This window comes from Hibiscus syriacus, unplaced genomic scaffold (assembly GCF_006381635.1).
Source record: "Hibiscus syriacus cultivar Baekdansim isolate YM2019G1 unplaced genomic scaffold, ASM638163v2 tig00111410_pilon, whole genome shotgun sequence".
In the NCBI taxonomy this organism is placed as follows: Eukaryota; Viridiplantae; Streptophyta; class Magnoliopsida; order Malvales; family Malvaceae; genus Hibiscus; species Hibiscus syriacus.
The window spans coordinates 827,524-852,896 of record NW_024063087.1 but is presented as its reverse complement, the minus strand read 5'-3'; the positions used below and the strand labels follow the sequence as shown (position 1 = coordinate 852,896).

At 37.3% G+C, this 25,373-nt stretch overlaps 1 pseudogene; it reads right to left on the bottom strand.

Annotated features, from left to right (window-relative positions):
• Positions 1-2,475: 2,475 nt before the first annotated feature.
• Positions 2,476-24,903, bottom strand: LOC120162943 (annotated as a pseudogene).
• Positions 24,904-25,373: the final 470 nt, after the last annotated feature.

Below are 25,373 nucleotides of genomic sequence, written 5' to 3'. Positions count from 1 at the left end.
CCTATTCCCTCATCCATCTTTGGTATTTAACAATTATGGTTTGAGACAAATTGCCCCTAAAATAATTGGATAATTTCAAAATTATTATTTCTTTTATTCTTTTAAACTTTGTAATAAATTTTATGAATTCAGATTTTATAAATAAAGATATATAAATTATAAATAATGAAATAATATATTTTTTATATTTTTATATAAATATTTTATTTTAATATTAAAAATTTAATTTTTTTTTAAATATATCACACGGACAATTTGAAAAAATATACATTATAGTAATCTTATATTCATTCAATTAAATAATGTAATCTTATATTCCTGTCAAACAAACCAAACAAGGTAATATAACATTCCCAGTAATGTGTCAACAGTCAAGTAATACAATATTCTGATAATCTTATTTCCAAATATAATTTTATTCCATGAACCAAACTACCCTAAATGTTAATCCGGTCCTAGTGTCCTCGGTAGAATTAAAGCGGAAAAAGGGAAAAGTGTATTAGAAAGTTCAGCGTAGTCAAGTGTTGCACAGTAAATAATTAGAGAAGTAATTAGAGAGAATATAATTTTTTTGCATAATATATATCTTATCATACATAGTAAATTTTATTACTTAATATATTCCATGAATATCCATTCTTTCGAACAATCTTTGAGATAACACTCCAGCGACATGGGAGATGAATCCATGGACTATTATCATAATATTTTGTTTTAATTTGATATATAAATTATATTATGATAATATGTTTTTACTCACTAGAATTTTATAAATTCGTCTCCTTAAAATTTTATATGTTCATCCTATAATAACACGAAACCGTATACCCCATCAATTTGACCGGCTATTACGAAGACACGAGGGGCATTACGAACTGGTTAAAAATGGATATTGGGGGATAGCTATCAGTTCGTTTTTGCATGACCAGTGAATTCAGAGATGGATCGAAGAGATGGATTTGAAGAGTTAGTAAAGAAATGATTGATTATACGATTTTTTTTGGGTGAGGCATTACAATCTATTGATCGTATTAGGGATGGATCTACCTGTATAAGATGCACTGCCCCAACCCCCACCCCCTAATATTTTCGTAAGAAAAAAAAAAAGCAAATGAGATGATATAGATATTAAATAAAACTAATGATTAAAATATTTGCAGTATTAAAATGGGAAAATGAATAGAAGAAAAGCAAAAATTTTTTTATTCCATATGGATTAAAGATCATTACAATATATTATACCATTAATGCCATAACTAATACTACGATCGCAACAATGGCTGAAGTGACTGCCACAAAGCAACGGAAGAAACCAACAACTTTGCCCCACATTTTTTTCTTCAATCGGATTAATCACTGAAAGGGTGACGAATTTTGATTTGGTAACTTCCAATCAACAAAAAATGATGTATTTATAAGGAGCAAATGAAATCTCTAGAGCACGAATTAACTTATCTCAGTGATTAAAGAAATTGTTATTATTCTTAAAGGTTATGAGTTCGAACACCGAAGACTATAAGTGTGATTGAATGTTCATTATCAAATGAGAGTATTTAAAACATAAATTACTTTACAATCACCTTTAGCTTAATAAAAAAATTGAATCGAATTAAATATGAAGCAACTTCATTAATTCACTCAACTCTAGCCCATTGATATGAGAATTTGAATCAGCAAAAAGGATGCATTAATTCTTGACCAAATTCTTGGAATACAAAGATAAACTCATTTCTTTTTTATTTTTTGAAGTACACAAATGATTCCCTGATTAGTGGGCGTTACGAGTCACATGACTATTAAAAGTTACATAGTGATTTTTCGATTATAGGAAATTATTTTGTTGGATCTCTTGACTATTAAAAGTTATAAAATGATCACTCGACTATTCATATGTTCCAAACTCATCATTTTTTTATTAAAGATTTGACGGTCATCTGAACTAGATCATTAATGATGTCTACAAGCACCACCATTGCTTTCAAGCATTGGCTCGGTGATATAATATAAATGAAGAATCAATCCACAAAATACAACTTAAACGATTCTAGAATCAGATTTTATCACATCCAATCAACATGTTAACACTCAATTTTTTAACAAAAAATTGACGAGTTTAGAATATAAATAATCAAGTCACCATTTTGTAACTTTTAATAATCAAATGACTCAAAAAAACAACTATATAATCAAGAGATCATTTTATAGCTTTTAATAGTTGATTGACCCAACAAAATAACGCCCTATAATCGGGGACCATATGTGTACTTTACCCTTCTTTTTCATTGTGATTGAGTGAACTTGAAGAGTTAAATGAATTAAACCTTAAAATCATAAGAGAATCTAACACGACAAATATGTAGAAGATATGATACATAGGACCAGTATCATGAAACGAATTCCCTTTGCATGCAGAGCTTACTTATTGTGTCTCAAAGTCTTAAAAATTGTACATCTCCACATCCAATTCCGATGTAATTTAGATATGAAAACGTTCTCTAATACAATGTATATAAGTCAAAATTTACACTAATCTTCATTAAGGCAGAAAGAGTCGGATTTAGTGGAACAAAGGCAATATTCCCCACTGATGCAGAAATCCCTTTCCGGTGGTGACCTCTAGCAGCAACAGCATAAGCACTGCCAGCATGGCTGCTCTTCCATTCCACGTTTCAGCACTTCTCGTCCAACCCCATTCCCAAACTGTCACGGGCGGGGGGAGCTCCCGCCGTTGTGAATCATAAGTCGCCAGTAACTCCTCCACACTGCCCAGGGGGACTAATGACTGCACAAAAACACAGAACATCTCCACTTTACCAAGAAAACAACAACTATGGTGGCATTCTACAAGTGAAACAACAATATGACATTTCTGTATCACCACAATAACAAATGTTATTCATAGACCTAAAACACCTTCTTTGAGGTATCGCAAGTCCTTTCGTCGTTATGTAAAAGATGTAATCAACTAGCTGTTGCAACACATTTAAGAATTGCTCTTACATTATAAGAATTTAGTGGAAAGCTTTGAAGTACCTGTCTAGCTTCAAGATTGGAGACTGCCATAGCTCCAACATATGGAAGACTCTCGATTACAGCATCTGCCAAGTCTGAAATGAACATTGGTTCACATCCTAATGCAGGAACACGACCCCAATTTTTTATGCCGGATTCTAAAGCCAGTTCTTTATACTCGACATCAATCTCCTCAAGAGTTTCAATATGCTCACTGACAAAGCTGTGAATCAAATAAAAAGTTTTAGCAGCCCAAGGCGGAAGTGATGATTGATAAATAAAAAACAACACTTGTAACTAGAAAAAGTCAATAGAAGCTATGTATCATTACACAATCAGATGATCCTACTTTCCTCGCAAAGCCAATTCTTTATACTCGAACATTAATCTTTTCATGAGTTTCAGTTACTGACCTAAGATGCAATGAGTCAAACCTCAAAATTCTGAAAAGAAACTATAGTTTCATATTTTGCTTCAATAATCAATACTACAGCTCCAATAGCCAAAGAAGCTATGACTGAAGTAAAATGCAAGACATATAGCTAGAAAGAAATTAAGTAGAAGCTATTCGATTCCATCACTCATCACCATCATGACAAATATAATACCTAATTGGTACAGCCAGAAGACTTTTAACTCCTTTTCTCCCTAGGTCAATTATTGTCTCATCAGTGTAAGGCTTCAACCATTCCACAGGCCCAACTCTGCTCTGCAGGAACATTAACCAACCATTAACAAAAGAAAGTACCATCATATTAAATCTGTGCAAGATATGTTAACAAGTAAAATCATGTGGAAAAAATGACGGTCAAGAGATATAAAACATACATCAAGCAGAGGTGGAAAAACCCTTGACCATTAAAACTCTAACCTATCCTTGTTCATATTTATGGAATATAAACATTTTAAATTGCATCCAATAAAACCTGAGAGTCCCAACCAGAACTGCTTCACTATAAATTTAGCCAGATCCAACATGGCCACCAAAAGGTAACTAATACCAATAAATGAAGTTCCTTATTCAAAACAAACTAAAAATAGACCATAATTCAACAAACGAATCCATAGTTTTTTGAAACATAGAAAGGAAGTCCAAAGGGGATTAAAGGTTTGAATCTAAGACCAAAATTCTTCTAAAGAGGAAAAACAACTGCTGGACCAAGTCTCAGTGGCTCAAAATTTATAGAACATGTACTCATAAAGTAAAATGTAACACAAGTACCCCAAGTTGATAAAGAACCAAAGGCAACTTTAATTTACTTCAAAGTTAAATTAGTTTACTATCTGGGAAAATTATATTTTGTCACAGCATTATCCCAACAGCATGGGCATCTTCGAAGAGAAACTTAGAATCTCTGTAAGCTTTTACAATAAGACTTTCCTCTACTTAATCGAAGATTTTATTTACCCATCCACATAATTCTAGAACCCAAACTTTGCACCTATTGAAAGCATGTAACTTGAAAATTAAGAAGTGAAATAGATGAGTCAAGAGTAATATCCATAAGATGTACCTGATAAGCAAGAGTGTATGCATTTGTGATCTTCCTATTCTCTAACTCCTCCATTATCAAGTCCACACACTCTTCCATTTCTGCCTTGTAAGGATCACCCGCCTCTTCTACATATGCAAGTGGCACCCCATGTGCACTAAAAAATATTACCACCTGTAACTTGTAATCTCATTTAATATGTTGACGGAAAATTTTAAAATTGGGATAGGCGAAAGATCCTAAATAACAAGAAAATCAAGGAAGCACAAATTTACAAAAGACATGCATCTTGCATAAAGATAATAGCCAAGGACCTCTTCACCACAAACAGACAAAGGAACTTCCCAAGTGATCACAAAAAGTTCGAGAGGTTTAATAGAGAATTAATATCTAGAGAAACACATTGTATCAAATTCTTATGTCATGATAAGGTATCTTTTAAGTGTAATAAATAGGCAACGGAAATAAAAGGAAAAGGTCACTAGACATCCCAATAAATACAGGATGATTTCAAACCAACTTGCATTCTAAAATCTGGTTCCGAAATATTCTAAAAAAATCAGGCACATTCAAAAGTCATACTATAAAACAATTGCTAACCAATATTCTTGCTATGTGGCCATACTATAAACGGAAATAGCAAATCCAACTGCTTGAGCTAAAATTTCCAGCATTAATTAAATTTCTTCAGTAGATAATTTTGGTAAAATAAACTATAGGCTTAGACTGATTTGTATAATATGAAACTAATAGCTGAACATCGTTCACAAAACAGATAGGTCAAACTGTTCTGATCTGCCAAATAGCTGAACCAGCATGGTCATAGCAAGAAATTTGACTAAATTCTTGCAACTCCAGGAAGATATAAGATAGGATACAGTGTGTATATCAGATACCTGATATGAATCACAATGAACTTATTTTACTATGTCAGTAATGAAGCAAAAGAATTATCTGACTTCTGTGAACAAATGACCAATTTTATTCTCTGGTAAACTTATTCCTCCTCATATTGCACTAGTAATAAACCAAGCTTTTTTCCTTCTCCTTTTTGGTACAAATAAAGCTAACCGTGTAAGACATTTACAAACCAACAATAACCAGGCAATTCACATGTTACAGGTTGCCTTTGTCATTGGCGTCACTTTTTTATTAATATTAGGAAATTAATTTATTAGTATTTTATTAAGAGAATTATTTGGTTATTATGAGGAAATCAATTTATTAGTATTTTATGGGGATAAGTATTAGGATATCTCATTTATGAGTATCTTATACTATTAGAAGTCTTTCCTTCTTTGTTTTTAATTACTTGCTTAGTAAGTATTTCAATTGAACTATGTAACCCTCCCTATATAAGAGACAAATTGAGAATCGAATAATACAAGTCAGAACTTTTATCAAAACCCTAAAAGATCTTGGTCTCCTTAACAAGTACTAAGGATTCAGTTTCCCTTAGATGAGCTGAGAAGTTTCAGTCTCCCTCCAACTAGCTGAACGATTAATCCGAAAGCACAAGATCGTAAGAATGTAACATTGCGTGAGTCTAGTAATTCTAAAATCCAATGATGCAAAAGGTCACCAATTTGAAAACCATTTTAAGTGTAAGATTTAATCTGGTTGTGCTCATTTACTTACTCAAAATAGTTTTGCCAAACTTCAAAAGGATAATTTTCTAAAGATCAAGAGGAAGGATGTTACACGTCAAATAATAATAATTATAAGTATTATTTTAGGAAAATATTAGTTTATTGGTATTAGAATCAGTTTATTATTTTATTAGAAGTATTAGGAGTTTTATTTATGATTATTTCATATCATTAGGAGTCCCTTCTATTTTATTTATCTTTTTTTTTTATAGAAGTTGGAGGTCTCATTAAAAACTCCCTTCGTATTCGTCCACATACTAAGAAGTATGTTAACGAACATTGGAAGGAAGAAAAGAGTACCTCATAGTTTATTAATAATGATACCCAATACATATGAAAATACGGAATATCCTCCTATGGTGAAATACACCATTACAACAAACCAGAAACACCTAAAACTCTCACATTCTCAATCAAAAAACCCTATCGACAATCACCCTATTTCTAAGTTACACCTCCATCAAAATGATAAAAAACAACGCAAAAGAACATAACACAAAAGAAAACCAACACCTGCAACCATTTAAACTAAATCAAAGCCCCAATTGAAGAAACGAGATCTAATGAGTATTGACTTCGTCAGGGACCCAATAATTTGGTTTGAAGCAAGGCTCAATTTCATGCACCATGATTTTGAAGGAGTTAGCACCGACCTTCAATTCCAACGACTCATCAATTCTCACATTAGCCTGTGAGGATTTGAATTTTTGCCCGATCAAAAGATGATGGTGACTGACAGCTTTCATCGATTGCTAATAAAGTACCCCACTTATCTGCAATGTTTTTGAAAGTATCCCAATTCCAAGCGTGAAAAGGAACTCCCTCGCAAACTAACCACACTCGACGACACTCCACCACCAAACTCTCTGACCAAGCTTCAACTCTGGAGAACCACTTTGTCAGTCTTTGATTTATCGTTCTTCACACTTCTCAATGAAGCAGAGTCTTCAAAGATCATTAGTACTGCATTTCCAGTAGCTCTCATTAACGAGAAACCAGTGAGGCCTTTGGTTTGCATTTGACTAGCGAGATTACCGATTTTGATAAAGTCCTTGCAACACCCCACTAGACATTTACTAACACGTGAAGTTTATCTTCGTCCATAACACCTTCAACTTCACAATGATTATTCCTCGAAACAACTTCCATCCCAGACTTGTGGTGAACAGATGTCGAGGTCTTTCTCCAAAAAGATTGTCGATGTTTGAATTTAGCCAAAGATACATTAATTTTACTGCCTTCAATATGAGATCCATTCATTTCTGAGATCGCTTTCCTTGCTTCTCCGATTGTTGCAAAACGAATGAAACCAAAACGAAGCCCTTTCGAATTTCTTTTATTTGGAATGAAAGCATCAATAACCCGACCGTGGGTGCAAAATAAAGATCCAAACCTCTTCCAATGGATCTTCTCTGGTAAATTTTCGATAAATAAGGTGTAGCAACCACTTCTGTACCCATTACGGATTTTTCCACCAATTATGAAACCCGATTCTCCTCCTTGCTACTTCAGTAGACTTGTCCTCGGAACACCCTTTTTTGGTGGTCTCCTTGGTTCCATCGTGGTCAACATCTACGGCAGAATGAGCTGGTGATGTCGCTACTAAAGAAAGCTTCCCAATACCATATTTCCCTCCTTGTGAAGGAGGCAAACCATCAGGCCTAGATTTATTATCCGCCATTTTTCTTACAAAAATGTATCCTCATTCGCCGACAGAGCCTCCAATCGAGATCTCAAATGCATTTCCTCAGTCGATCTCGACTTCACCTATCCCCGGCTACCTCTACTGCTCACGGCTGCTTCCGATTCCCACAAGACCCACCATTGATAGTTTCCTTCGCAACACCGTAGGAAACCGAAGCCCATTGAGGATTCTTTTTGTTACAATCGACGCAAGTTTTGTTATCCGGCTGTGATTAGAGAACCCGTAGTCGCCATCTTTGAGTGAGTTATCTCAGGCAGAGCCATTAACCGAAGTCTAGCCTCTCCTTTGGCTAATCCCAAAGGTGAGAAAGCATTGTATAATCCCGGGAGCAACCTACCTCGGATTTGAGATGATCCAGCGGCTTTCGAAGGAGATCCAGCGGCTTTCGAAGGAGATCGATACATTCCAAATCGAATTGATCTCGATCGATTTTGTGGAAAAGAGACCCAAACTCAGATCTGGAAAACTGAAATCGGAGCGAATCAACCAAAGTTGTTTATACCTCAATACCACCGGCGACGGCGGCCAATGTGAAGAAATTCGGCGTAGATTTACAGTGCTGTAGGTGAATGAAGAGCTCCTGATCCGAGAGACATCCAAAGATAGTTTGAAAGGGCGACTAATTCTCTAATCCGATGCAGTTGAAAGGAGGAAAGGGATACAAGGCTCGGCTCGATATGAAAATACTGGATCCTCAGTGGTATTTGTGGAGATAGGTGCCTTTTTCACGAATCCAAGTTCAGATTTATATTACCAGAGTCGGAGCGAGTCCACCAAGTGTTATTGTGGCTCAACTACCACCGGTAATGACGGAAGATTCTATGGGTGTTGGCGTAGATCTACTGTGATGTAGGCTTTCCGTCATTAAACGAAGCCTATAACCTTGTTGTTGACGTCCAGCCCAGAGAGAAGGGGCCTTGTGCTCCAATACTGAGTTTTGGAAAAGATTTTTAACTCTGTAATATTTTATCCTTTTTCAGGTTGGACACAACCATTTCAAGATCTCATGCATCTTAATACCTTGGCGGGACGCAGATACAGTGATCTTACCCAATACCCAGTCTTTCCGTGGGTACTTTCTGATTACGAGAGTGAAAAGCTGGACCTGTCAGATCCAAAAACCTTTTGCAAACTTGACAAAGCAACAGTTTTTAACTTCACGAAAATCTGCAAAATCGAAAATCTTCCTTTAGATCTACGTCGATCTAGTTCGATTTTGAGAAAACCAACTACAGATTCATAACCAGGGTGAAGACAAGCTTCGAATGGTGACTTTTTCTTACTATTCCGATGTCGACGAGCGACGGTCGAAGCTTGATGACGGTGACTGGCGCGGTAGCGAGGTGGCGGCCGGCTGCTGGGTTGGGAAGGGAATGACGCCGGGATGAGGTTTTCAAAGGAAAAACATTTTAAAAAAACGCCTAAGCTCTATTATGTTTATTTATTTTTGATAAGATTAGAAGGCCTCATTAAAAACCTCTTTCTTGATTAATGGATCTTGAAAAGAAGCTCCTTAATCATTGGAAGGAGGAAAAGAGCACCTTAGATTTTCATAAAAGAAAATAAGATTACAACCTCGATAAATCTCTTCGAAATAACCCTTACAACAGTCTATAAATCCCACCCGAACAGGAATCAAATGCTAAACTGAAACAGCAAACAACATAAAAATTAGCCTATTCCAGCCTTTGCTAAAGCATCGGCGTCCATATTAGCTGACCTAGCAACCTAATTTACAACCCCCCCCAAAGATCTATGATTGTCAACTATATCACTAACAACGAAAGCATAAACAACTGGGCATGAATTGACATTGTTGATCCAGTCTACTGCAACCCTGCTATCACTCTCAACAATCAGCCTATCTTTGACCCTCTCTTGAGCAGAAGCATATAATGAAATACCCCTCTGAATAGCTTTAAGTTCGATCATAGTCGGAGGTCCCGAACCAGCTGACTCTTGAAAAGAACCTAGGACTGAACCTGAATGATCCCTCCAAATACCTCCTATACCCGATTTCTTCTAGTCACTACTAACGGCTGCGTCCACATTCAATTTAAAAAAACCAGAAGGGGGAGGTCCCAAGGGAATGAGGAAGACTTCATAGAGCTGTAGGGCGAGTAGGAATCTGCTAATGAAGGATCCATAATCAAGGAATCCTTATGAATAGAAACGTCCTTGTGCTTAGCTAGAAACCAAGAAGCCAGCCTAACTCGTGATAAGAAAAATAACTCTAACTGATCAAGCTTTCCCCTTCAAAGACAATAAAATTTCTGGCCTTCCAAATGGCCCAAATGATAGCCCAGGAATGAAAGTCCAAATAGAAGAATTTGATTTCAACTCATCCCAAGCAGTAAGAAAGGTTTTTGCATCAGCAGGAAACACAGAACTAAATCTCCAAAAATTATATAACTTGTACCACAAAGCCCATGCAACCGAACATGTAAAGAATAAGTGCGTGGAAGTTTCCTCAACCAATTTACAAAGAGGGCATAAATCATCCTCGATACCTTGAACCCCTCTTTTAATCAGTTCGGATTTAACAGCTAGCTTGCCAAGCACAACCTGCCACATTAAAGATTCAACTCTAGGGGTACCAAACCTCTCCAAATAATGTTATTCCAGAAGCAAACATCATCTGATCCTGAAGCACAACTTTTAATACAATAACTGACTGAAAAAACACCATCCCCACTGCCTTTCCAAAGTAAAATATCACTGGAATCTTTAGACAAAGAATAGGGAGAGATGAAGCTCACCAAGTTACACAATTGTTCAACCTCCCAATCATTTAAATTTCTTCTAACTTGAACATCCCAAACCCAGCCAGAAGGAAGAAATTCCCCAAACTCACAAAGTTTACCAGATCTATTAGAAGAAACCGAAAACAATCTAGGAAAAAGAAACTGAAGCGGATAATCTGCAGCTCTATATGTTTATCTTTTAGTTCAAGTCTTTTATTTCCAGCCATGTAGGCTAATTGGCATGAATAAAAGTTTAGTCAGTATTTTATCAAAACACTAAAGATCTTGGTTCTTTTTTAACTAGTCTTAAAGATTTCGGTCTCCCTTTGATGAGCTAAGCTATCCAACATCATAAGTCGTTCCAAGAATAAAGGGAAGACAATTACTTCTAGCATTCCCGTTAATCACCTGGTGACTCAATTGCTAACAAGGGGTCATAACAAAAGAAGTCAAGCAGATCCATTCAGGATTGTCACCGGGTAGCTTTCAAGTTTACAATATGCTGAAGCAAAACATAACAAGAATTAGAAACTCATTTAGGAACATTACATCAGTTACATACAAAATTTAGGTGCAACAGCCTTTCTTCTCATATGAAAGAAAAAAAATACAAGAATAACTACACCACATAATAATTCAGACCAGGACCAGCCAATTTGCCAAAATTCAGTCAACAAGAATACAACAAAGGTTTTAAGGGAATACCTTTTCAGGACGGTCAAACTTTTGCAGCTCTTTTTCAATTAAATTTGCCATAGATTTTATATATCCTTCACGTTGATACCAAGAAGGTATGACCGTATGCTGCATGCTCACTAGATACTCATCGTCACTGATGAACCAATTGATTACATTGTCAGAGAAAGCAAATTGATTTAAGATTATAATTCAAGTTTATATCAAGGAATGTAAGAAACATGTCCTTATTCCTCACCGAAATATACTTTCCAAGAGTCGAAGGCTTGAACCACTGGTTGATATTGAAATTGAGGATAAAGTGGAAGTACGACAAGCTTTGTTATTCCATCCTTTTTATCTACAATATTGTTAGGAGGAAAGTAGAATAATTATATCACCAGAATCAATGTTCAAATAAAAGAAGGCAGAGGAAAAATATTATCTTTTAACCGAGATCAATGATGCATTCACAAGCCACCAGATAGACATCAAAACTACCAAAAGAAACTAGCAGTTCATTTTAAGTAATATCTGAGTGAAACTCTAAAAAAAACATAAACATTATCTTGAAAAAGTGGGCTCATTTTAGGAATAGAAGAAAACAAGCGAACAACCAACTTCAAATCAGTTGAATCTAATTATACAAAAGCAGGCGTATAGTAGCAACCCATAAATTTAAAAGCAAGCAATAAAGTTTAAAATGTGCACATAGAAATGATAACTCACAGTTGAAGCATTACAATACAAACAATACTTTGGTGATTTCACTTACTTCAGCATCATGAAATATCAAATCAAATGAAATTTTGAAAATGTAAAGTGATATCCTCATCCAATAAGTTTAAATGATTTAGAATTGGAGGCAAAAGTTAACTACTTCAAGAGACATATAGCAACTGCATATACACCATCCTTCCTCAGTCCACATCAGACAAGCAGGAAACCAGCACAAGTATGCATGCAGATTAATCCCTCCATCCTTAAATAACAGTTCAAACTTCAAATTCATTACTTATCACAAATATATCCAATAATGGCTTCTCATTTGTTCCATTTTACTTTTTGTCTCTCATGGTAGTGGCTGGATCTAGATAAATGCGCTCATTTCCAAGGACGAATTCTCTCTTAATATTAGCAAGTGGCAATAGACAGAAGAAAGTCCAAATCTAGTTATCTGAAATTTGTTACCCAATATGAACTGTCCAACATTAATTTGGTACACGGAATCAGAATGAAGTTCTTCCGAGAACAACGTTTCATACATCATTGACATGCGCAATGTCAACCATTCAAGAAGAATAAATACAAAGTGAATAAGAAAATAAGAAAAGGTAGCCAAATCAAATTTCAAACAGTCACCAAAAGATAAAATATATATAAATAAAAGGCTAAAATTAACAAATACCTGCTCAATTGCTTCTTCAGTGAATGGATGCCAGTAACGCATGCCAACATACACTTTTGCAGGGACATTCTTTTCGCAAAGTGACTTTCTCAAATCTTCAGCCTAAAATGGATAATGATAGGGAAATACAAATCAAGGACTGACTAAAGAGATACTAAGATGTCTTAGATCAAGATTGCTTAAGCTACATATTTTTTTATAAGAATTTCAGGCCTCGCTAAAAAACCCTTCTTGATTAAAGGAGCTTGTAGAGAAGATCCTTAATCAGCGGAAGGAGGAAAAGAGTGCCTTAGGATATTATTGAACAAAAGAAATTACATAAGATACAACCTACAAAACACCCCCATGAAAAACATAAACACAGTAAACACCCATAAACCACCCATAGTAAACAACACTAAATCAGCCAATTCCTTCTTTAGCTAAGGCATCAGCCTCTAAATTGGTTGTCCTATTTACCCATCTAACAACACCATGTAATGCATCAAGCCTATGAACAATATCTTTAACCATAAAAGCATAAACATCAGGACATAATTCCACCTCCTTAACCCAATCCACGGCCACCTTGCTATCACTTTCAATAATCAAACGGTCCTTGAAACTCTCTCGAAAATCAGCATAGAACGCCAACCCCTTCTGAATAGCTTTTAATTCCATATAGGTCGGAGGCCCCGGACCAGCAGCTTCCTTGAAAAAGACTAAGGTTAACCCTGTGGAATCCTTTAAAACTCCTCCTATCCCACTCTTCTTTCAATCTCTAGTAGTAGTTGCGTCAACATTAAGTTTAACAAAACCTTTAGGAGGAGGGGACCAAGGAGAAACAGAAACAATCTGTTTGGCATTAAAAGAACACGAGTCCCCTAATGAAGGATCTGAAATAAGAGAATCTTTAGGGATAGAAACCTCTTTGTGCTTTGCTAGGAACCAAGAAGCACGCCTAAACCTTGCTAAGAAGAAATATTCAGCCATATCTAACTTCCCCCCCTCAAACACAATTAGATTCCTTATTTTCCAAGTCCAAAGGACGACCCCTGGAATTAAAGACCAAATTGGAGAGTTAGTCTTCATAGCAGCCCAAGCAAGAAGAAAGCTTTTCACATTATCATGAAAAACAATCTTTATTTTTCAGAAATTCAGAAATTTGTTCCAAATAACCCAAACCACCGAACAAGAGAAAAACAAATGTGAGGAAGACTCATCCTCCAACTTGCAAAGAGGACATACCACGTCTTTAATACCTTGAACACCTCTTTTTACAAGTTCTGTCTTAACAACCAACTTCCCTAAAACAACCTGCCACATAAAAGACTCCACTCTTGGCGGCAAGTAACCCCTCCAAATAATCTTCTTCCAAAAGTGGACGTCCTCCGAACATAACTTAATACCAGATTTTACAGTGTATACCCCATCCCCAGTACCTTTCCACACCATCCCATCAGAAATCTCCATTGATAATTTTTTTTTTGATAAGAATTACAGGCCTCATTAAAAAACCCCTTCTTGACTAATGGAACTTTTGAGAAAGTTCCTTAATCAGTGAAGGGAGGAAAAGAGTGCCTTAGGATTTTATTGCTCAAGAAAACATAGTACATAAAAAACACCCAACAGACTGACTAAACACCATAAAAATTACAGAGCATTTAACACGACCAGTCCGCCCCTATACAATAGCGAAACTACCACATCCCCTACAACCACAATAACCCAAAACCCCACTGAATGACCTCTAAAGCTATATTGTGTGATCAGCCAATCCCCTGTTTAGCTAAGGTATCAGCCTCACAATTACAACTCCTCGGAATATGTCTAATAATGATCGCCCTCTCCGAGATTAAGGAAGCAATTTTTTGAACCAGTAACCTAAGGAAAGGAGGAGAAGAAGTTGGTTGTAAGATCCAATCCACCACTTTCTTACAATCACTCTCAATAATTAACCTTCCTTGAGTCGCCCATTCCGACGATAGAAAAAATTCAATGCCTTTCTCTATTGCTTTCATCTCAGCGAGTGGAGGAGGACCTGGACCAACAGCAAGTGAGAAAGACCCAAGGATTTTGCTTTCCGAGTCCCTTAAAATACCCCCCATTCCCCCAAACAGCCCGTCCCCACTAACTGCCCCATCAACATTAACTTTAAAAAAATGAAGGGGAGGAGGAAGCCATTCCTGAACCTTCATCCTTTTAGGGTGCCTTGTCTGGTGCTTGTCTGCAAGCGACGGGTCTCCAACAAGAGAATCAACCTGAATGAAATCGTTCGGGTATTTAGCAAGGAACCACTTAACCAACCTAAATCTGCATAAGAAGAAAAGTTTAGGTTTGTCCAGTTTCCCATCATCAAAAACCACCGAATTTCTAGCCTTCCATAGTGACCAAAGAACTACCCCCGGTATAAAGTCCCATATTAATGACTTTGGCCTTAAATCCGACCAGGAGCACAACAAAGAGGCTGGATCATTAGGTAAAACTGACGAGACTCCCCATAACCTCCAGAAACTGCTCCATAAATCCCATGCAACCTGACACGAGATAAACAAATGCTGAACTGTTTCCTCCTGCTTAGCACATAACGGGCAAGACACCTCCTCCAACGTAACACCCCTTTTTATCAGCTCCGATCTGACTGCCAGTCTTTGATGAGAAACCTGCCAGAGAAAAGTTTCGACTCTAGGTGGGGCAAAACCTGACCAAACGAATTTCTTCCAAGTGAGACTGCCCCTTGAGTTGGAAGAAAGGGTCAACCTACAGGCTTTAGCAGTAAACAATCCATCACCCTTTCCCGACCACGCCAAAAAATCATCCACCGAATCAGATAGCCCAATATTCTCCAATAGTGTCATCAGTCGAATCCAGTGCTCCATCTCCCAGTCACAGAGATTCCTTCTCGTATGAATGTTCCAAATCCACTTATTGCTTATTATACTTCCAAACTCTGAAACTTTTCCCCACTTATTGTTGGATAGAGCATATTCTCGGAAATTGACTTTTTAAGGATTCCTCATTTAGCCACACATCATGCCAGAATACAATCGACTTTCCATTACCTACTTGTATCTTCGAGTGAGATCTTAAACCATTTCCAATTGCGTCCTCTGCCAAGTAATTTCTTGTAATACCCTTCCATATCCAAGAATCCGAATGAGAGATTACCTTGTTAAGGTCTAAAGACATAGTACTCGCATTATGTTTACTGCAAATCAAGTTCTTCCAGAGTGAGTCTTTTTCATTTGTGAATTTCCATACCCATTTACCTAGTAGTACTCTGTTAGCGAAATTCAAATCCAAGATTCCCAGCCCACCCTCCTCTACGGGAAGACAAACCCTTTTCCAATTCACCCAGTGAATTCTGCTTTTTGAAGAAACCTCCCCCACAGAAAGTTTGCCATAATAGAATTTAGTTTCCTATAGACCTTACTCAGAATTCTGAAAATAGAGAGGAAAAAAATTGGCAGGGAGGATAAAACTGATTTAATCAACACTAATCTCCCCGCCATAGAAAGTGAGGAAGCTTTCCATCCGAATAATTTTTTGTTGAAGCTTTGCATGACTGGCTCCCAAAGAGCCTCTGAGTTCCTTTTTGCACCTAATGGTAACCCTAAATACACTGTTGGAAGAACCCCAACAGCACAACCAATCTCCTTAGCCCATTCATTTAATACCTCGCCCTCCACATTGATTCCATACAGATTACTCTTCGACATATTCAAATGGAGGCCAATCATTATGCTAAAAGTTCTCAGGACTCTTTTAATATTGAGGATGTAGGTAGATGAGTCTCGGCAAAACACAATCAGGTCATCCGCAAACTGTAGATGAGTTAGACTGAGGGCATCCGACCTTCCAAAAGTAAATCCCTGAAAAAATCCCACATCCGCCGCTTTCATCAACATACGATTTAACAGTTCCCCCACTAAGTTAAACAATAGAGGAGACAAACTACATCCTTGTCTCAATCCTTTGCCCATCGAGAACTCCTCTGTAGGTGAACCGTTCACTAATACCGATATCAACGCCGTAGAGAGGCAACATTTTATCCAGGAAACCCATCTCTCCCCGAAGCCCATGACTCTCAGTAATCTAAAAATAATAGGCCATTCAACCGAGTCATACGCCCTCTGAAAATCAGCTTTGAAAACCACCCCTTTCAGCCCTCGCTTCCTCCAACTATCTATACCTTCGTTTGCAATAAAAGCACAATCTAGTAATTGTCTCCCCGGAATGAATGCAAACTGTGAAGGGCTCACAATATCTTGGATCACCGAAACTAGTCTCTTTGCTAAAACTTTGGAGACGATTTTATAGAGACTGCCAACTAGACTTATAGGTCTGTAATCTTCAATACATTTCGGATTGCCTTTCTTTGGAATCAGAGAAATGAACGCATGATTGACTCCATGATCCCATTTTCTTCCATAGTAAAAATCCTCCATAAACTTCATAAGATTCCCCTTTATAATTGGCCAAACTTTCTTATAAAACCCCATTGTAAAACCATCAGGGCCTGGAGCTTTAGAGCTGTCCGAAGAAAAAATGGCCTCCCTTACTTTCTCTTCTGAAAAAATAACCTCGAGGCCAGTCCTTTGCTCTTCTCTCAATATATCAAAATTCAGGTTCAAGTTCTCTACCTCTAGAAAATCTCTGGAATTATATGCTTTCTTGAAGAACTGAGAGACAGCAACTTTAATCACCTCTGGGTCTGTTAACACCTCCCCATCCACTTTCAATTCCGAAATAGAGTTGAATCTGTTTCTGTTAACAGCACATAGGTGGAAGAACCTAGTGTTTCTGTCTCCGTCTTTAATCCATTTCTCTCTCGACAGTTGGAACCAAATACTTTCCTCGATTCTGTACAATTTCCATAGCTCATTTCTGGAAGATAGGAGTTGTTCCCAGTCCAAAGAAGATAGTCCACTGCTTTGTGCCTTAATTTCCAGATCATAAAATTTACTCTCCAACCCAGTAATAGCCTCCGATATCCCCTGTTTACTTCTGATTGGCCATTCCTTGATACGTTTTTTGGTTCCTTTTAATAAATTGAACATTCTGCTTCCCCCTCTATCGTTGGCCCGATCTGACACTACATTTTGAACCATATCTACAAAACCATCCTCCTCCATCAAATAGTTGAAAAACCGAAATGGTTTCGGTCCCCAATTCTTCCCATCTTCCGCCAATAGAATCGGGTTGTGATCAGAAAGAGATCTAGGGAGTAGTTTCTGAACCACCTTGGGGAAGCAACTTAAGAAGCTGCTGCTCAATAAGAAACGATCCAGCCTTACCCATGTGGTAACCTCTCTATTACTACCCCATGTGAAGGTGCCACCTACCAAAGGGAGGTCAATTAGATTTGAATGTTGCAGGAAATTCCTTAGCAGACCCATTGAATGCCAGTTTTGAGAGGCACCAATCTTCTCCTCTTGTTCGAGATAAGCATTGAAATCTCCCCCAATGCAGAGAGGCAGATCAACCGAATGCACAAAACTCAACAACTGACTAAAAAACTCCTCCTTTTCTTCCTCAACCGATGGGCCATATACATTAATAAAAACACACTCCATCTTAGACACCTTGAACCTTCCTTTTAACATCTGAAATCTACTATGATTGCCCACCTCATTTGCCTCAAAAACATTATCATTCCACAAACACATCAATCTACCAGCAGACCCATCCGCTGGCTGAAAACTTGCTCCCTTTAATAGCTTTCCTCCTAACTTCCTCTTCAATCCCTTTCGACTTTTATTTAGTTTTGTCTCCTGTAAAAACAATATAACCGGTTTAATCTTATTTACAAGTCTCGACGTCCCTCTAATTTTTTCCTTTCTGCCTAATCCCCTAACATTCCACGAAATAAAATTGCACTCCATCATATGCACTTCCTACCGAAACCTTCAGGACACAGAAACTGGCTCACTGACCTGCTTCATTGACCACCCCTGCTCCTTCCTCCGTCATTCTAATTTTATCCATGAAAGCCTCCCTCCCTTCCTTAAAAGAAATGCCTAAACTCTGACAAACTTCCCAAGTATTCAATGCTTCCTCCAAAACTTTAGAGAAGGACCGAGAATAGACTGTAGACACTTCTGCACTTGCCAAAGCATCTGCGATTAAGCCTCTTCTCTTCTTTCTGTACAATCTTCGACTCTTTGAAATAATAGACGGGTCTGCCCCCCCTGGTTGGAGAAAAACTGCACTTCATATGCCCCGTAGAAGTATTCTGAATTTGACCAGAACCTTTTATCTCCTTGACTTGGCCCCTATCCCTTGAAGCTGAAGAAAATTGCTTAAAATTATGAAGAACCAGCCTGTTCTGACTGTGCTTATGGCTATTTTCTGAACATAGCCATACTCTTCTTGTTTTCGACCTTCTGTACACCCTAACAAAACGTCCACAACCCCTCACACCTTCAGAAGTATTGCTAATTGACAATCCCTTCGAAACCTGATATCCCACTCTCCATCTCCTACACCTCTTCCCCATTGGATTGCTAATAGCCTTTTTAGATTTACATTCTTTATCACCCTTAGCCCACTCTTCCAATTCCTTGCTGTTTTCCTTCACCTCCTCCCCCATGAAACTACTATTTTCCACATATGTTTGGAAAAGAGTTTGGTCCTGGAAATTACTTTCATTATCCACAGGACAACACTGGGCTGGAGAAATATACCCAATCTGCTCAGGCCCAATCTCCACATATCTGCCCGTTTTAGGGATAATCCCACAGTCTTTGACACCTTTATCTTGCCCCGAGGATCCACCTCCCAAACTGCACATCCTTTTTCTCTCAGCGAAAAGGGTTTCTGACACTTTCTTCTTACTTTTAACATCACCTAGTACTGTCCCCTGATCACTCTGGACAGTCCCTATAATATCATTGACTTCCACGTTTAAATTCAAATTGCCATCAAACAGCGTGTCAACCCCATGAAAGGCGCCTGACATCGACTGAAAATTCAACTGTCCTTGCAGCTCTTCTCTATCATCTCCTTTGTTCCCTTCCGAATGAGTTTCTTCCCCCGGGCCGACTCGTCCTTCCACAGAACCGGCTTCCTCCACTCCATCATCCAGCTCCGGAAAGAACTCATCGCAGCCTTCCACTTGATTTTAATAATAAAGGATCTACCATATGTATTAATGACTACCTGGGACGGAATATCAAACGGACTTTCCACTCTTATCAGCAATTGAGCCACCCTACAATCCACTCTTTGAGCAGTTTGATCCTGAATCTTTACTAACTTGCCCCATCTCTCTGCCAAGCTAGAAAAGAAAGAAACTGACCAACAATTCAGAGGGACACCCATCAAGGAAACTGCACAGAAAGATAAAGGAACACCCTTCTCCTCCATAACAGGCTCAAGCCTTTCGAACCAAAAAGACAATGCCTCCCATTTATCCTTCACCGCTGCGGTTTTCTCTTCCCCGACTGAAAGACAATCAGACAGGCATTTTTCGCAAAACCCCACCTTACCACCTTGACATTGAAGCCCTCAGTCCTTAACTTCTTTGCACAAGCTCCACCTCGAAAATATGCTTACATATACCAGTTAGAGATGATCTTAACCAAGTTCTTTCTTCCAAAGGAATATGCACATCCAAAGTCTTCTTACCCCCCTTCACATCGCAACCACTATTCCTCTGCTGGCTCTCCATAATATCCCTTCCCACTACCGACTCCTTGTAAGATCTTCCATCATGAAATTTACTAAGCAACTCCCTCTTCCTAGTCTCAACAAGGCTTATTGATCTCTTCCCACACGACTCCTTTTCTCTTTCCACTCCTGACCCCACTCCAGGAACTTGCTCACGGCCTCTCAGAAAGCCTCTCTTATGATATTTTGCAATCGACACCGATATTTTCCTACCATCTACCACAACGTTATTCATCCTATCCTTTGCATTGAACAGATCCTCCTTACTTGCAAAATGCACAAAGGCGAATGTATAGTCCTTGTACTTTGGCCTTCTATTGACAAACGGAATGAATACTTTAATCACCTTGCCGAAATAACTAAAACGCTCCCATAAAACACTTCTATGAACTCTCCTACTAAGATTATCAATGAAAGCTACCCATACTCCTTCGCCAGGCAGTGCTCCGCCTCTGTCTGAAGAACCAATACCATGCGCCACGCTCACTCTCTCACTAACTTTCTCACTCATGTCTAATTTCTTCCTCAAATTTATATATAAATCTCCATTGATAAAGAAATAGAGGAAATGACAGCCATCAAATTAGCCCACTGCTCTAATTCCCAGTCATTTAAATTCCTTCGAAATTGCACATCCCAAATCCAGCTCGAAGAACTATATTCCCCAAATTCAAATAATTTGCCCATTTTATTAGTGGAAATAGAAAACAATCTAGGGAAAATGAGCAAAAGAGGAGAATCCAAAACCCAATTGTCGTGCCAAAACCGAATTAATCTTCCATCTCATACTCGAAAACTGCACAAACTTCTAAACATGGAACCAAAATTGTCCTCCACAAAGTGATTATTAATCAGAGATCTCCAAATCCAAGAGACTTTTTGAGGGATTTTACTGTCAAACAATAACAGAGAAGAATCCAGATTATATTTTGAACAAATAAATGCCCTCCAAACAGACTCCCTTTCATTGGCAAACCTCCAGGACCATTTTTTAAGAAGTGCTCTATTCATGAAATTTAGATTAAGAACACCTAAACCCCCCTCAGTCTTAGGTTTGCTCACATTCGGCCAAGAAACCCAATGAATTTTATTTTTACCATTTCCTCCTCCCTATAAGAAATTGGACATAATTGAGTTGAGAGTTTTAAGAACTGAAGCTGGTAACTTAAATAAAGATAAATAATAGGTAGGAAGCGAACATAGAACCGACTTAACCAATACCATCTTCCTGCTAAGAAAGGGAAGAAGCCTTCCACCCAAATAGTTTTCTGGTAAAATTATTGATCACTGGATTCCATAGAGCTACAAAATTCCTAGTAGCTCCCAAAGGAAGCCATAGATAGTCAGAGGGAAAACTACCAACTGAACAACTGATAGTGTTAGCCCAATCATGAACTTCCTCCTCATTCAAATTAACACCAAACAATTTTTTCTTCATGTTGAGCTGTAAACCTGAGATTACTTGAAACACACGAAACACCCTCTTCACATTTAAAATCTGCATTTTAGATGCACCACAAAATATAATGAGATAATCCGCAAACTGTAAATGAGATAAAGTGAATGAGCCTTCATTTATGCTAAGAACCAGCCCATAAAACAGCCCCTGGTCAACAGCCTTTAAAATCAGCAAATTGAGAAGTTCTCCAATAAAATTAAACAACAAAGGGGATAAAGAACATCCCTGTCTAAGTCTCTTTTCCATTGGGATTTCCTCAGAAAGAACTCCATTAACTAAAACCGAAACAGAAGCTGTGCAAACACATTTTCTGATCCAACCTCTTCACCTGGGACCAAATCCCATTTTCTCCATCACTAGAAACAAAATATCCCAATCAACCGAATCATATGCTTTCTTGAAATCAGCCTTGAAAACACAGCCTTTAATTCCATTTTTCCTCCAAAAATCTACTCCTTCATTTGCAAGTAAAGAGCAGTCCAATATTTGTCTACCTTGGTTGAAAGCAAACTGAGTAGGATTAATTAAGTATGAAATACAGCTCCTCAACCTCCTCGAAAGACACTTAGAGAGGATCTTATATAATCCACCAACCAAGCTAATAGGTCTATAATCATCAAGATCACCACAGTTAAAAGTCTTAGGAATGAGAGTAATAAAGGTATGATTAATGCCATGATCCCAATCTTTCCCCAAATAAAAATTATGAAAGAACTTCAAAATCTCTCCCTTAAGAACATGCCAATATCTTTTGAAAAAGCCCATATTAAAACCATCCGGCCCCGGAGCTTTATTTCTATTGCAAGACTTTAAAGTATCCCATATCTCCTCCTCTGTGAAAACTTTCTCCAAACTCTAATTCTGCTCATATGAGATACTGGAAAAATGCAGTCCTATATCTTCCACTTCTAAGGTAGACTTATCATTGAAAGCCTTAAAAAAGTGATCTCTAACAGTGGCCTTTATAACGTTCGGGTCTTGAATAACATTTCCCCTGCTACATATTTCACTTTTGTTGGCTAAGGAACCATCCAAACCATCAGTGAAAACAATGTCAACTACGTATCTGCTCTATGAAGGCAGAAGTTTAAAAAGCCAACAATAAGCAAATAAAATCAAATTCCGCAATTTCGACTCATCAATATTTTCATTTACTCATAAAGCAATATAATTAAAAATGATAATAATAATTGGTCGCCACAATGAACAAAAGTATAAAAGTTGAAACTGGAAGAATTAACTTTTAGGTTGATAGCTTCCATTACCCGTTCCAACATTTAAATAATCTCATTATGTTTCTAACAGTCTCTGAGTCAAGGTTGCAAGATAAAGGATGCTTGTCTCTAACAGAACTTATTGAGGGAAGAAACATTACCATTAAAAGTAAAATCAGATAACATCATAAAGGAACTAGTGGAAGTGAATGTTTACGGCACATGTTTGAGCAGGGCAACATACTCAGTCACCTGAAAATTACTTCAGAATAGTTCCAGTGCAATTTATTTTTTCTCTTCCACACTACTTAATGAGCAACATAGTAAACTGAATATGGTAGGTTTTATAAATATAAATGTTTCCATAAGAAGCTCAAATGATAACAAAAACAATCATGCCTGCGCATCAGTTATTCGTCGAAGAGGAGAACCGCCACCAATTGAAGCATAGCCTTCCTTGCTCTTAGGTGCTCTAAGAACAGATATAGACTTTGCCAAGGGCCTTTGCAAAAAACGAAACAACCTTGGTAGACGTATAATATCCTGTCCAATTAGATAATTAGCACGATAAAACAGAATGGATTGAAAATTTTGTCCAAGTAACTTGATAGAGGGAAAATATATTACCAAATTCATTTTTTGGGGTTCCGGAATCATATTTTGTTAACCTGACACATGTGACTTGACATGGAAATAGATACGGAGAGCTTTATCTTCTCGCAAATAGAGGTTACAGGGCAACTGTATTAATCTCTTCTTTTACTTATTATAATAAGAATCTAGGGCACTTCAAGTTCTTTTAAGAAGTGATGCTGTACTAGATTCACCACACCAAGAAACCAAAGCCTTAATGACAATGTAACTAACATCTTTTGGATCATGATGAACTTAGTATCACAGCAAAGCAAACTTAGTAAGTAAAACTTGAAACAAAGGATCTACACTTTGAACATGATATCCAAATTGTTCACTGTGTTACTAAGATTTGTTGTGGCCTTATGTTAAAGTTGGATCTCTCCACCGTTGCCAATTGTTTTTGGGGTTTTCTTATACAATTGTGTTCTTCTCTTTCCACATGATGCTCAATCGTATATGTATCAACTATCAAGTGTTAGTTGATACTGAAGAAACGTATTAGTTATCATATTGAAGAAATGTCACAATAATTATACTGAAGAAGCTAAAGAAGAAGAATCGGAAGCCAAAAAAGTAACAAACCGGGTCGGCGAAAAGGTTAAACAAGAAGGGCTGCACATCGTCGAGGGTCTCGGGACCTCCGAGGTTCAACAATAAGACTCCGATCTTTTCCTCGCCAATAAGAGGCCCAGTGGAGGTTGGTTGAGTGTTTGAAGTCACCAAAGCTCCCACGCCCGCGTGAAACAAATGTCTCTTACTGGAAATGGTATGGGACTGTTTAGGAAATGGAAACTGAGTCGTCTCGAGCACTAGGCAATGTCTGGACACCCTATGAGAGAGAGACATAGCTCGAGCCGACAGCCTGAGAAAACCCAAAGCATCAAAGAAAAACAAGGGTAAGGGTAAAGTAAAAACAAAGAAAGAAAAGCAAACGTAAGTGGATAAGAACATACAGACGAGGGAACTTGAAATGGCGAGAAGCAGAGGTGAGGCATGGAGGGTGAGGGAGTGTGGAAGAAGATGATGCAGAACAGGAAGCATAGTTTTGAATTCTTCCACTCCTCATGGCTTTGTATTAAGTGTTTAATTACTCAAAGAAATGAAACCCCAAACCCCAAACCCCAAACAAAAAAAATCAATCGAGCAATCCGGGATGAGAGTTGCAAACCAAGGCAGCTACTTTAAGCCTTTTTTTTCTTCTTAGTTTCTTTCTTTGTTTGACAAACAATAAGAATTAAGCTTTATCCGCCATTTTTAATCGAAGGAAAAAGTAGAAAAATGGGTAGAAGACGGAGAGAGACACTTGAGAACTGAATGACACAACCAGTCTATAAATCTTCTTCTATCGTTTCATCCTCATCCTCCCCTTTTACTCACTGCCTACCATTTTCCCCTTTTCTTTTTATTTTAATCTTTTTCCTTCAAATATTATTCTCTCTTTTTTATTCAAATATATTTATTTATAAAAACCAAAATTTTATTTAAAAATTAGAAATATTAAAAAAATTAATTAAATATTATTAAAATTTTAAAATATTTTAAAATTTCAAAATAATTAAAAATAATAAAAAATTATATTCAAAATTAATAAAAAAAACTTAAAAATAAGAAATTATTAAAATTTGTAAAGATAAATACAATAATAATAATAATAATAAACAATCACCTTGGGACAAGTCTTACATTATCTATTATTCAAAAGGAAAAAAAGTCTTACATTATCTCTCT